Source organism: Mandrillus leucophaeus, unplaced genomic scaffold, assembly GCF_000951045.1.
Source record: "Mandrillus leucophaeus isolate KB7577 unplaced genomic scaffold, Mleu.le_1.0 Scaffold67, whole genome shotgun sequence".
In the NCBI taxonomy this organism is placed as follows: Eukaryota; Metazoa; Chordata; class Mammalia; order Primates; family Cercopithecidae; genus Mandrillus; species Mandrillus leucophaeus.
This window is the reverse complement of record NW_012107252.1, coordinates 3,832,219-3,844,974: the sequence shown is the minus strand read 5'-3', so window position 1 is coordinate 3,844,974 and position 12,756 is coordinate 3,832,219. Positions and strand designations below refer to the sequence as shown.

General features: G+C 43.0%; 1 protein-coding gene across 1 annotated transcript in view; it reads right to left on the bottom strand.

Annotated features, from left to right (window-relative positions):
• RNF220 (ring finger protein 220) overlaps window positions 1-1,934 on the bottom strand; it is a 263,780-nt gene extending 261,846 nt beyond the window's left edge. The window contains exon 1 of the mRNA XM_012001917.1: window positions 1,568-1,934. The gene's annotated coding sequence lies outside the window, so the exon portion shown is untranslated. The remainder of the gene's footprint in view (window positions 1-1,567) is intronic.
• Window positions 1,935-12,756: the final 10,822 nt, after the last annotated feature.

The window sequence follows — 12,756 nt, the reverse complement described above, 5'->3', positions numbered from 1 at the left end:
CCGGGCCCCATGCACCCACCCAGTGCGACGCGCACCCGGCTCAGGGCCGGAACATGGGCTCTCCGCTGGAGCTGCATCCAAGACCCGAGAATGCAGAGTGTTAACGGGAAGCGAGAGCTCTTCCCCTGCCTCCTGGCTGCCCTAGTTCCCGCTACTTCGGGACTCCTGCGCGCCCTCGCCAGCTTGGGTCGACCTGGGCCGCGAGCTCTCGGAGAGGCTCCTGGAGCGGGGGACGAACCGGGCATCCCCTCGGATGGCCTCACCACCGTGGGCGGCCTCGCCCGGGGGGCCACACGGAAGCTCTCCGCCCAAGTTTGTTGTGCCCTGGAAGAAAAGGCTTTCTCTTACAAAGCACAAAGGCGAAACGCCCAGGCCGAGCCCTGAAAAGCCCCGGGTTGGGGGGCGGGGGTGGGGTGGGGGAGGCCGGAGTCTCCGGAGCGCGGTGGCGGGGCTGGGCTCCGGGCAGAGAAGGTCGCTCGGCCCGGGCTGACAAGCGCGGCGGCAGTGGCCGCAGGACAGCAGCGACCGGCGTGCTCACTAAAAAGTTTTGTTCTCAAGTCAGAAGAGAAATTGTTACTCAGTTTAAGGCAGGTCTAAGATAAAAATAAAACTACAAACAGAGTAAGGCGCCCTTGTCTCCACGATCGTCCTCCCGCCTTGCTCAGTAGAACCGATGGGAGAGGGGGTCCCGACCCCGAAAATCCCGGGAGATCCCACGTGTCGGGCTGCTCTACTGCCAGGCCGGTCCAACCCACCGGAGTGGGGAGTTTACCGGTGGCATTTAGAATGATCCGCCTCTATGCTAGCACCTGCCTCCTTCCTGCCGGCAGAGGATCCCCCTATCCCACCCCACCTCCCTCCCTCCACACCCTTCACACCCGCCCGGGCTAGGAAAAAGTCAGCCGAGCACCCGGGGTTCCGGGCTAAACAGTCACTCCCCGGGTACCCCGCGGAGCCGGCTGTGTGTGGGGTGGAGGCTGTAGGGGTCGTTTCTCATTCGGATCGCCCCTTCTCCATCCGCCCGCCGCCTCGGGCTCCCCACTGAGTACCACCCAGCCCTGGCCTCGCCGGAAATCAACGCGGGGTACACAGGGGAGCCCGGAAATCACCGGGGGGTGCACCAGAGAGCCCGGCGAGAAGGCATTCTCGCGATCGACCCGAACAAAGTGGGAATGGGGCTTATTGAAAGACGGAGAAAAGAACTCCTGCTCCCTTCCCTTGCAGTGCCCTAACCCTCCCTACTTGTCCAATTCCCGCGTCTGGTCCCTCCCCCTTGCACCTCCCCCCCTCCCCAAATAAAACACATTAAGGAAAACTCAAGACGGAAAGTTTGAGCGAGGCAGCGCACGGAGCGCGCAGGGCGCCGATGCCGAGAGGCTCCGTTGCGATGATCCAAGACGCGCCAGTCCCAGTCCCAGCCCCTGCCTCCGTCCGGGGGGAACCGCCCGAATCCCTAGGAAACGGACCCGGAAAGTTAGCCAGGTTCCTGAACAAGCCGGCTGCCCTCGCACCCACCCCTCTTGGGTACGCACACACGTCTACACCCCTTTCTGCTCTCCATACTTGCCGTGGAAATTCCTTGGGAGAACGGTCGCACTTTTCAGGACACGGAGGGAAGCAGGCTGAGAGTGTGGTGCATGAAAAGTCCCGGGTGCGCAGAGCCGGCGGAGGCAGCGGCGGCGGCGGCGGCGGCAGCGGCAGCGGCAGCAGCAGCAGTAGGCGGCTGGCCCCGGGTTTGTGTTCGCGAGCTGCCTGGGATTGCATGTACAGATCAAAAGACTCGGTTGGCGTGAGAGAAGGAGCAGTGCTGCCTCTCAGCGCTGGCTCTAATCAGTGAATGAGCCTCCACTCTCCCAGGGACTCGGAGAGACACACACGCGCGCACACACACACGCACGCACACATTCTCTCACACTCACACACATACAGGCACTCTGAGCACTGAATACATTAGGGCACTAAGGGACTCTGGGAAATGAAGTCCAGACCCAGGGCACTCCTGGAGAACAGACCTACTGGCCCTCACCAAAGAGCTTGGAAGTCTTGGGGTCGCCAGCCATTGTAAACTAAAGAGAGCGTTGACTTTTGTTTACATCCCTCCTCCCCAACCCGCAAAGGTCTCAGTGAATGGTTTGGTGCTTGTTCTTCTTCCTTTCCTGAACCAAAAGGGACCAAGAGTAAATGGGCAAAGCTTGAAGACTGACATCCACTGCTGCTTAAATGACCCCCAAATCCTGGCTCCCTCAAAATCTCTACCTTTTTCCAGAAAAATCTTACCTGCTGCTTTGTTCCTGGAATGCTTCTCTGGGTCTTTGACTATAATAATAAAATAATAAATGAATATTAATAAAACTGTACCTTTTGGAGGAGGTGAAGGCCTAGTTTAGCATCCAGATGTGAGAATAAACTTTTTATTGGTGTTTTATTGATGTTTATATTACAGTTCTTTTCAAATCACTTCATATCATCCTATAATTCATCAAACACAGAAAGATAAATAGGGGAAACGGATAGAGAACTAACATTCCTGAGTGCTTTCTAGGAGCCCGGTTATGGGACTAAATGCCTTTACATAATCTCATTTACTCCTAAGATTAATTCTGGAGATAATATTACCACTAGTTTATGAGAGGAAACTGAGGTTGAAAGGGTTTTGTAATTTGCCCATGAGAACGTGGTTAACAAGTCTTGGATAGCAGGTAGTTCTAGTTCTGAAAGCAAAGTTCAACCAAAATCAAATCCTGGTTTAAGAAGTCATTCCTGGCCGGGCGCGGTGGCTCACGCCTGTAATGCCAACACTTCGGGAGGCCGAGGGGGGTGGAACAAGAGGTCAGGAGTTCGACACCAGCCTGACCAACATGGTGAAACCCCATCTCTACTAAAAATACAAAAAGTAGCCGGGCATGGTGGCACATGCCTGTAATCCTAGCTACTCAGGAGGCCAAGGCAGGAGAATCACTTGAACCTGGGAGGTGGAGGCTGCAGTGAGCTGAGATCATGTCTGGGAGCCAAAAAAAAAAAAAAGGTCATTCCTTTGTTTCGTGGTTCAGTGTCTAAAACCTCAGATTTCTCGTCTGGAAAAAAAGGGAGGGTGGGGAGGAATGGAGTACACACTGATAATCCACTTTGCAGAGAACCACATAGGATTATAAATTGTCTAAAAAGAATGAGACTCAGAATCGCATTCTTGCTATTATTTCATTGTCCTTTTTACTCATGTTTAACATTAAGGTAGCATCTAAATATTAAGCATGTTTACATATATGTGTGCTGTTTGTATTTTAAAATTTTAATTGGCGACTCTAAATAAATTGTTAATTTGATCACTTAGAGTTCTACACTTACGACTATTTCTGTAATTCATGGTATCAGGATTGTTTGTTGAGGAACTTTATTTTTATTTATTTATTTGTTTATTTATTTATTTATTTATTTATTTATTTTTGAGATGGAGTCTCACTCTCTCACCCAGGCTGGAGTGCAGTGGTGTGATCTCGGCTTACTGCAACCTCTGCCTCCCGAGTTCAAGCGATTCTCTTACCTCAGCCTCCTGAATAGCTAGGATTACAGGCATGCCCCTCCACGCCCAAATAATTTTTAGTAGAAATAGGGTTTCACCATGTTGGCCAGGCTGGTCTCAAACTCCTGACTTCAAGTGATCCACTTGCCTCGGCCTCCCAAAGTGCTGGGATTACAGGGGTGAGCCACCACGCCTGGCCTGTTGAGGAACTTCTAATCCATGTTTAATTGTTCACTCATACACCAACATTTATTATGTTAGGCTCTATTCTTTCCACTAAATTATTATTTCCTGCTGGATTGTAAACTTCATGATGTCAAGAACCATGTTTGTTTGTTGCATTCTACATCATACCCTAAGCACCTAACAGCATCAGTCTCTTAGTTGAATGAATAAACGAGGATGTAAAAATGAACTCCTGTCCTCAAAGAGCTCACCATCTAGTAGAGGAAAAAAAGAAAGAGTTAGAAATCAATCTGATAATTACTATAATAAGGATGACCTTAGAATTTATTGATCTAACTGAGATAAGTTTGATGATTAAAAAAGGGACACTTTTAATAATTACACTGGGATGACAAATGTGAATAAGGGCCATCCTGGGCCAAGCAGGTTGAATGGTCACCCTAGCTACATAAGGTATTTCATTCATTCATTTAACAAGCATTTATTGAGAATTCTCTTGTGTGGTGTGTTAAAGGAATTATAAGCCACTGATTTCCCTAGAAATTGAAGTATGAAACATTGGGCAGCAAGAGATAGGCAGGAGAAGTGGGTCAAATCACAAAAGGCTTTGTATACTAAGCTAAGGAAAGTGGACGTTATCCTATAGATGATGAGAAACCCCTAAAGGGTTTTAGGGGTGTGGCATGGTAGGATTTCTGTTTTAAAACAAGCACTAGTTGCTGGGTGGGCAAGGTGGAGGTTAGACAAGAGGCAGTGAGGCCAATTAAAAAGTCTGTCTCAGGTAATTCAGTTGAGATACAGTAGAGCCTGAACCAAGGTACTGGGGCAGAGTGAGTGGAGAGGAGGGGACACATTACAGTGAGATCTAAAAGGTAGCATCAACAAGATTTAGCCATTTTAGTATGGTAGATGAAAGCAGAAGGAAGAGTCTATATAAATCCTAAATAAGATTTTATTATTTATAGCACAAGATGATGTCAGTACTTTAATGTTCATCAGTAGTAAAAGGCTCCCTCAAATCAACTTAGAGAGCTCCCATAGGTCCAGTGCACATTCTCACAGATAGATGATACAGATAAGAAGGCCTGTTCAATCATCAAGCCAAATATTTTTAGCTGCTACCACACGCAGTGGTCCACACTACGATGCAAGTACTTAGAAACTCGAAGAACTAATCACTGTCTATAACAGCAATCTAAATGAAAAAATTAAATGCAAATCCCTCATAAAACCAGAGCAAAATTATATAATGCAAAATTGAATATGTAATACCTCACTAATTCACAGGTCATACATCCAGCAACCTCAGCTATCCAAAACACAATGAAGCAGGAAATAAGCAAAAAGGGTCCCAGAATAGCCAAAATAAACATTACAAAGTCCATGCACTAAAGTTAACACATTTCCCTCCTAGGAGAATTACACAAGCCTTCATTCAGAGCCGATTTATTCTTTCTTAGGTACAATTCTAATAAGCTTGATTATTTGGCTTTCCCATTCACAGCTGATTAAGACTGTCAAATTAAAAGGGGGCAGCCATTAAAAAGAATGATATAGACTAAGATGTACTGACATAGAAGGATACCTATTATATATTGTCGAGTGAGAAAAGCAAGTCATATAACAGTATGTATAATATGATTTGATATTTGTCCGTATACATGTACACATACATTGACAGAAAAAGGCCTGTAGGGATACATTAAACTGTTAACAATGGTTATGGCTAGGGAGTGTGAGTGTGGATGTGACACGGTTGGGGGTTAGACAGAAATGAAGGGAGGACTTTGACTTTTTACTCCATAGACTTCTGTTTGTTTTCAGTGAACATATATTAGTTTTGTAATTTTAATATCCATTGAAACGTATATAAAAAGAGCAAAGGGTAGTGTTGTTAGAGCAAGAACACTGACAATGAGAAACGGTGATCGAACTATAAGAAGCAAGCACCATAACTCAAAAACTACAAGAAAATGGGGTTATTTGGTGTGAAGGCAAAAAGCCCTATCCCATCAGTGGTCCCAGTGGATGTCATGAATTCCAACCAAACATACCCTGATACTTTTGGGGATAGGTCATCAAGGAACACATTATGCTTAGTATATTTTACTTACGAGAGCTAGCACACGTGTGAAAATACAGAAAAATAAATTCCTACCAACATGATTTAAACAGCAGATTTTGATACTTTAAGAAGTAAATTTCAGTTGTCTGGAAAATATACTTTTGTGGAACACATCATTCCCTGAAGATGAGAAGTAAAGGAGATATCACTTTATATAAGAGCAGAGGTGATGCAGAGTAAGGAATGGTCCACAAATTCAATAGACATTTATTGAGTGTCTACCAAATGCCAGTCACTAAGAATAGAAAGATAAATAATAGTGCCTGCCCTACAGAGGTTTATAGTCCAGTAGCAGAGATGGATAGGAAAGCAAATATATATGGTACAATGTGAGCAGTGCTATAATGGAAATTCTGAGTATAGGGTGGTAGAAATACAAAAGAAGGAGGTACTGAGTTATGGAGCTATTAGGAAAGGAGGCAGGGACACAAGTGGGTTTTTAAAAAATAACTGTCATATGGGATGACATTTAAGCTTCGTTAAAAATGACTGTTATATGGAATGACACTTAAGTTGGGCTTTGAAGGATAAGTAGAGTTTATCAAGGGAGAAAAATGGGAAGAGCACTCCAGGATGAGCAAATAGCACAATAGCATATGCAAAGGCCCATAAAATTTCCTGCCATATTCCAATAGTACGTGTCAAATTTTTCCACAAGAAAGAGGTGGTACAGATGGTGGTGTCTAAGGGCAAGCCTAAAATGGCTTACCACTAGCTTGAAATGTATGTATCCTGTTTTATCTTGAAAAATGAATGGAAATTTTGCCTTCAACTCCACAAATATATTAAGCTTTAATATAAAACCATGTTTTAAATTACTTATCATTTGATAGAACTGATGCTCCAGAAAGATGCACCATATTTATTTGGTACTTTCTCAAATCCAAAGCACAACACTAAATAATCCAGGGGCATTCGTCCCTAACTTGAAAAACATTCAGAAATTGGGCTGGGAGGGGGAAAAAAAAGGTGTAGAAGATACAAGGGGAGACTGGAAAAATAGATTAATGGACTATGAAAGATCTTGTTTGTCACATTAAGGAACTAACTGGACACTCCCAGTGTCTAACCAACTCCTATTTATACTTCAAGACTTTGTTTGGGTTGGTCTCTTCCAAGAAGCCACCCTGCCCACCAGCCTCTCTTCTCCTCAAACCTGATTATCATAGCAGTCTATGCATGCAGCTATTCACTTATCACATTGTACTGGAATTATCTATTGTTTTCAGGTTCCTTACTAGACTCTGATCTGCTTAAAGCAGAATTCTGTCTTAGTTGTTTTGCATGGTACTTACCACAACAGATACTGGTGTCTATTGGACTGAACTGATTTAGATAAAAGGACAAGATTCAGCAAGTACTACCTGGTCTAGATTCTAAAGCTTCTTGAATGTAGGGCCTGCTTGCGTACCACTGCATCCCAAACACTTCACACTCACGGGAAACATCCCAGTAGGTGATTGATAAAATGTGTACAATGAATGAATGAGAATTCTCAAAACAGGAATGACATGATCAGATCGGGGTTTAGAAAAATAAAATTGGAGGCAATTTTAAATGTAGCCTGGAGAGGAGTAAGACTGGAGACAAAGAAATTAGTGAGGAAAAAATGCAAAAGAAACACCGGACATATTGGTAAAAGATTGCCTTTTCTTAAAAATGGTTTTCTAATTGGCTAAGTTGATTAGATGTTTATATTTATCTTACAAGACTGGTCTTTTTATTCTCTTAGGATTTCCTGACGGAGGATATTCAGTTGCCTTGTTCCCTGACCCCAGCCCCTTCAGGCTGGTGTCTTCTTGTACATCTGGAGGTCATTGAGGGCAGTGACTATGTCTTATTCATCTTAGTATCTCCAATGCCTAGGACATGCCTGCTCAATAAATGTTTGCTGAATGAATGAACACATAAATTGATCTATTAGTATACTGTACTCAAGCTCCGACCAAGACACAGAGGACCTAATGATCCCCAGTGTGTGGGTTTCTGGATACAGGAAACAGAACAAATAAAGCAAGACTGGATACAAATGCACACCTATTCCACAGGTAACACAGGGTAAATTTCTCTCTCTGACCCCTCCATCCTCATTCTGAAGAATAACTCTCATTGAGTGAAAATCAATAAAAGTCATTTTAAGGGAAGTAGGTTTAGAAAAAGGCCCTGAAGGAGGAGAAAGGAGGAGGGGAACTTCAAGTTCGAGCAATTTGGACTTTTAAAATATATATATATAAAAGGACTTGTAAGCTTCAAAAAACCTCTACATAATAAAAAGTCTGCTTTTCCACACTCACTTTCAAAAGGAATCTCCCCCACCAATGCCCAACACACAAACCAGGAGTCTTTTTGAGATTTCCAGTTTTATCACCCAAAAAGAAAAAATAAATTCACAGCAGAAATAATAAATCCTCCATTTTTCATATTGACTCCAACCAGAAACTTTCTGAAGTAGTTGCAGGCAGCTCTCAAAGACATTAGACCAATATCAATGCCAAGACTGACCATCTGGCAATCTAGCAACAAATATTTACTGACCACTTACTATGTATGAATCAAGGCAGTAGGAAGAAACTGTAAAAGATGCCTGCCCCATCCCCCCAAAAAGGCAGAAAATGCACCTCCTATCCCCTAAGAAGCTTGTAGAATTGTAGCATTAACTCATAATCAAAAGAAAGGTTAAATAAACCCAAACTCAATTTTATAATGTAGATAAAATATATCAAATGGATAATACAGGCAAACTGCTGTAGGTTTTCAAAAGCCAGAGAAACCATCATGGTTTGAGATGTCCTTAAGTGTTTTGGACAAAGATAAGATTTAAGTAGGACATTAAAAGATATAAAGTTGAATACTGAAGAATGGAAAATATTACAAGAATAATGCCCATGGTATGTCAGGGAACAATTTACTCAAGAGTTGTGTCATAAAGAGTATTTGCAGTGATAAGAGTTATTAAAATTTCATGGAAATATAGCATCATAGTTAAGAGCAACTGAAGGCAGATCTGGGTTTGAATCCTATTTCTACCGCTTATTGGTTGAACGACCTTGTCACATTTACCTTCTCTGAAGCTCTGTTTCCACAAGCTTAAAATGGAGACATGTTAACTTTATGAACTTGATATGAAGATTAAATAAAAGGTACTCACCACAGTTATTGGCAAATAGTAAGGGTTCAATAGGTGAGAGCTCCATGCTCTCCCCTCAAAGTGAAAGTTTGTGACTTGAAACTTGTAGAAATTGAAAAGGATTTTGTTTTTAAGCATAGATCAGAACAAACCTGTATAGAACGGATAGCCAGCCATTTTGCTTTCACTTTATCCAATAGAGCAGCTATTCCCTGCTGATTTCCATTTGGAGCAAGATTTTAGCATCCTTATTGTTTGATTTGGAAACATCCTTCTTCCTCTTCCTAAAAGTACTCTGAATCTTGCTCACCTTCACTGTCATCCCCAAGCTTTTCTAGACAATAGAATGCTTCTGAAGGAAAAGAAGGAAGTGTGCAGATTTCAGATTCATGTTATTTGCTCGTATTCATTCATCGATTCAATAAATATTTATTGAGCAACTATTTTTGAAAGATTAAAAGCTGTCAAGTGGAAGACTTCAACTTCACACCCCTCACTTGCACCTGTCCCCTCTTTCCTTGTTCTCTCCTGTTATAGAGAGGGAAGAAGCCCTCCTCCAATGAAAGGCTGGACAACTCCACCTGTGCTTTGGAGCCCTGGTCTTCTTTGGGGGTCTTTGCACCTGTAGCACCTTTTTCATGTTTCCAATCTCGTCCTCTTTAATAATTCTTTCTATTCAGCACTTAAACACACTCAAGCATTTCTCATTCAAAAGAGAGAGAGAGAGAGACAGATTTTTTAAAAAAGAAATAAAAATCCTCCTTAGTCCTTCATCCACATCCTTCTCCAGCTCTAATGCTATCTCCTCCCTCTTCCCAGTCAAGCTTGTGAAAGTGTTGCTTCCAGACCCCATCTTTACTTTTTCACCTCCCGCCTACTCTTCAAGCTCATCAATCTGGATTTTGTGTCTGCCATTCCTCAAAAATATGACTCTCAGTAAGGTCATCAATTTTTATTTCCCATTTTACCTGACATTCGTTCCTTGAAATGCTTTCTTCCCTTGACTTTGGGGACATCACACCTTTCTGATTTTCTTTTTACCTCACTAGTAGCTCATTCTTGCCCATTTTTGACACCTCTTTATGGGACCATTCAATGTTTTTAGGGTTCTGTTGAATGTATGCTTCTTTTCCCACTTTGAGTTTTTCCTGAGGTAAATGCATTTACTCCTATGGCTTTCTTACCATGGATATACCTAAAGCTCTTCAATCTGTAGCTTCAGACCCTCATACCCAATAGCCTACCTAACCTGAATATTTCACTGGCACCTCAAACTCTGCATATCCAAATCTGGACTCATCATCTTCATTCCCAAACTGTCTCTCCTCCTTTGGTGTTCCTCAACTCAGTAAATAACAGTACCAGATAACCAGTGGTTCAAGGCAGAAATCTGAGAGTCATCCTTGACTACTCCTTCTCCACCATCCATACCAAATCAATTACTAATTTTGACTTTTTTTTTTTTTTTCTTTTTTTGAGACAGAGTTTTGATCTTGTTGCCCAGGCTGGAGTGCCATGGTGCAATCTCAGCTCACTGCAACCTCCACCTCCCAGGTTCAAGCAATTCTGCCTCAGCCTGCCGAGTAGCTGGGATTATAGGGATGCACCACCACGCCCGGCTAATTTTGTATTTTTAGTAGAGATGGGGTTTCTCCATGTTGGTCAGGCTGGTCTCGAACTCCCGACCTCAGGTTATCTGCCTGCCTCAGCCTCCCAAAGTGCTGGGATTACAGGCGTGAGCCACCACACCCGGCCACTAATTTGCCATTAGATCTCCTAGATATTTCTAAAAACCATCAATTCCTCCATTTTTTTTTAACCAATATCACCTGTTGTCCAAGCTATTGCAACAGCCTCCTTTTTAAAAGAGCAAATCTGTATATCACTTTTAATGCTTAAATTATGGCTTCCCTCATGCCTGTAATCCCAGCACTTTGGGAGGCCGAGGCAGGCGGATCATGAGGTCAGGAGATGGAGACCATCCTAGCTAACACAGTGAAACCCCATCTCTACTAAAAATACAAAAAATTAGCTGGGCGCGGGGGCGGGCGCCTGTAGTCCCAGCTACTTGGGAGGCTGAGGCAGGAGAATGGCGTGAACCCGGGATGCGGAGCTTGCAGTGAGCGGAGATGGCGCCACTGCACTCCAGCCTGGGCGACTGAGCTAGACTCCGTCCTAAAAAAATAAATAAATAAATAAAAAGGCTTCCCATTGACCTTTGGATAAATTCCTAAAATCTTTAATGTGATCCACAAGGTCTTGTATTTTCTGACATCTACCTGCATTTCCACTTCTCTCTGCTCTCCAGCCATATTGGTCTTCTCTCAATGCTTCAGTGCTTTGCATGCTCTCACCTTAAGACTTTGCTCTCTCCCTCTTCTATCAATCCCTACCTCCACCTATTTTAATAGCTACCTGGCTAATCCTAGTCATCTTTTCAGGTTTCAGCTTAACTGTTCTGGAACTGGAAGCGGAGTTGGCTAGTTCCCTCTTTGTATGTTCACAGGATGCCTCATCCTTTCTTCTCCTTTTTAACACCCTTTGCTTTTATACTGTCTGTCTTCCCTAATAGTCTATAAACTCCAGAGAGACAGGACCCATGCCTATCTTGCTTATCAGTGCATTCCTGGTACATAACATAGTATCTAGCATATAGTAGGTAATAACATGTTTATTAATTCATACAATCAGCTACAGGTAGAGTTTGTCTTTATTTCTGCAAAACCTTCCTGGAACCACCCCAAGCAGAGTTGGTAACTTCCATGTTAGCATCACCAATATACCAAAGACTCTCTTTTTGCACTTACCCTGTATTGTAATTATTTCTTTACACGTTTAACTCTCTTTCTCTTTTTTCTCTTCCTTCTTTCCTTCCTTCCTTTCTTTCTCCTTCCTCCTTTCCTTTCCTTTTCCTTCCTTCCTTCTTTCTCTCTTTCTCTCTCTCTTTATCTCTCTCTCTCTTTCTCTCTCTCTTTTTCTCTCTCTCTCTTTCTCTCTCTCTCTTTCTCTCTTTCTCTCTTTCTTTCTTTCTTTCTTTTCTTTGAAATAGGTCTCACTTTGTTGCCCAGGCTGGAATGCAGTGGCTCGATCTTGGTTTACTGCAACCTCCACCTACAGGGTTCAAGTGATCCTCCCACCTCAGCCTCCCAAAGTTGGATTATATCTTATTTGTAGTTTTATCCCTAGCACTTCACTTGGTATCTGGCACAAAGTAAATGTTCAATAAAGACTTATAGAATTAAATAAACAAACTGCCAATTGACTGGATATGAGACTTGAAGGAATATGGAAAATCAGATAAACTCTGAAGTGTGGTCTAGTCTTTGATGGAAATGGAGAAGTTGGTGAAGGAGACTGGGTGGTTTAGAAAGTAAACATATGCAGTTCCAAGCATAGGTACTGGTGGTGGTAACGACAAAGGGGAAAATGTATACTCAACGAGGAGGTTAGAAAAGAAATGGGGTCCTGAAAAGGGCGTCGTGAAAGTAATTCCAAGGTAGAAAGCAGAGTCTACTGTAGTCAGGAGAGGGCTGATAGGCTACATTCTAATTTGCCTAAGACAGTCCCAATTTACACCTGTTGTCTTAACATAATAATTGATGGTGCCTGCCCCTTTACACTCTCAAAGTGTCCAGATAAGTTACATGGCTGGCCTACAAGAAGATTACATGAATTTGGAAAATTTAAGTAAATTATGGGCAATAACATTTAATACAAGAGCATGGCAAGGAATTAAAGTGAGTTCACGTTGAAGGGATGTACTGAACTGAATTTTTTTTCTTTTTTTTTGAGATAGAG